The following is a 2335-nucleotide window of genomic DNA, read 5'->3' on the forward strand; positions in this document are numbered from 1 at the left end:
TAACGCGTGCACGAGTAAAGGTCGTTTAAAAATTCCAGAAAAAAAAAAAAAGTGAGAAGGAAGGAAAGAAAGAAAGAAAGAAAAGGGAAAAAAAAAATCTCACAATCTTAAATGCGTTTATGATGATTTTAAAAAAATTTTTTCTGCTGCCACGAAATAAGAAAATGTTTTTTTTAATAATAATATTTTTAACCATTTAAATTTTAAAAATTTTTATTCCAGTCGAAATCGGACGGAAGCGTCGTATATTTATTATTATTATTATTTTTTTTGGAGAAGGTAAAAAGCATTTTTAACGACCGATGGGAGAAAGTTAGACCGTCTTCAACATTTTAAACGAAAAAAAAAAAAAAGACGTGGCAGTAACGGTGGCGGTGGCGGTGGGGGTGGCGGTGGCGGTGGGGGTGGCGTTACACAATATATACGTTCTCGGTTTTTTTTTTCTCCTCCTCGAGTTTAAAACGATGATGGTAGGATAATCGTTTCGATTCGAAACACACAACTAAACCTAATTTAAAAAAAAAAAAAAAAGATGTAAAATTTATAAATTTTTGATGTAATTTACATCCAGGAGAATTCGGTTGGTACGCGTGTCGTCGGGTCATTAGAAAATAAAAGAAAAGAAAGGGAAAGTCGAACGAATGCGAAGAAGATTCGGTGCGGTATTAATAATAATAATAATAAAAGTGACTGGAAATTTCGCAAAAAAAAAAAAAAAAAAAAAAAAATTTGAATAAATGCCGCCATCCGTTTACATATTACGATGATGATGATGATGATGATGATGATTTTAAACGTGTTAAAAAAAAAAGACATTTTACGTAATGCAAAATAAAATAACAAAGTCGAGAATACAAAATCCCCTGGCGGAAAAGCAAAAAGAAAAAGAAACTTTTTTTTTTTTTTTTTTTTTTTTTTTTTTTTTTTTATTGATCAGGGGGCATTTTAAATCACCCTTGACCTATTGCAGTTGCCATTATTTTAAATTTATTTTATTTTTAAATTACTTTAAAAAAAAAAAAACATCGCGTTTTCCAATGGTTAACACCATTTTTTCTAATATATATATATATATTATTATCATCATTTCACGCGCATATATGTTTTAATAGTGCGTGAGTGCGTGTGTGCGCGTGTGCGATTTCGTCGTGTCACGATAGATGAAAAGTATGATGGGTTTTGAAAAATTCATTTCGTTGACGCCTCCGTCAAAAATGGTTTTTTTTTAATTTTTAAAAAATTTCCCCGGTCAAAGTCACGATTTTATAATTTTTAGAGAGAGGGGGAGAGAAAGAGAGAGAGAGAGAGGGGAGGGGGAGGAAGAGAGATGGAAACATAAAGTTGAGGAGTATATATATATATATATATATATATATATTGTAATTTATGTTTAAAAAAGTAATAATATTTTAGCCCCTTTCACTATCTCTAATTAGTTACGTAAAGGTAACTTTTTGAGTATAAGATTTTCTTCAGAAGATTAAAAAAATTTCGTTTAAGTTATTATTATTATTATTATTTATTTTCTTCCTTATTTTTTTTTCACATTGTCTCTATTATTATTATTATTATTATTATTTATTACGTGCGTGCGTCGAGAGGTTTCTTTTTTTATTACTTACGAGGCGAATCGTGATTCAAATTAATTTTCCACCACTCGTACGTACGTACGTACATCCAGTTCGTACCTGTACCTTGAACTTAAAAAACGTTACATAACTAACGAATGAGAGACACGAGTATTAATTACAACCCGATACCCGATACCCGATTTTTTTTTTTTATTAAATTGGAAAATTACTCGGGAAAATTTTAAATTGAATATAACGATTCGAAATCGAAAATTAGAATAAAATGAGTTTTGTTTATTGATTATTTTGTTGGTTTGTTTGTTTGTTTGTTGATTATAATATTATTTTTAACGATCAATGGACCAAATTTAAAGTTTTCCCTCCGAGGCTGTTCCTTCGATGTTTATCCGAATAAAAAATTTTTATTTGTACCTGGAATTTATATTATTCGTTAATTTTTATGTAATTTTTTTTTTTTTACGCAGGTTTAAAAGAAGAAAATTTTTCAATTAATTTTTGAAACGTTTTTGAAGTTTCCCTCCCCCCCCCCCAAAAAAAAATGTTTTTTATTTTTTTGTTTCCCTCGATTTAAATTATCACGGGTGTTAATTTGGTTAAGTTTTTAAAGGGTAAAACGAAAAAAAAAAAAAAAAAAAAAAAAAACAGAAAAAAAAATGAATTGAATTGAAGTAATTTTAAGTAGGTGGTAGGTAGGTAAACAAATGTAAAAAAAAAAAAAAAAAGAAAACTCGAATCTTGCGTTT

Source organism: Pediculus humanus, genomic scaffold, assembly GCF_000006295.1.
Source record: "Pediculus humanus corporis 1103172108284 genomic scaffold, whole genome shotgun sequence".
NCBI classification, from domain to species: domain Eukaryota; kingdom Metazoa; phylum Arthropoda; class Insecta; order Psocodea; family Pediculidae; genus Pediculus; species Pediculus humanus.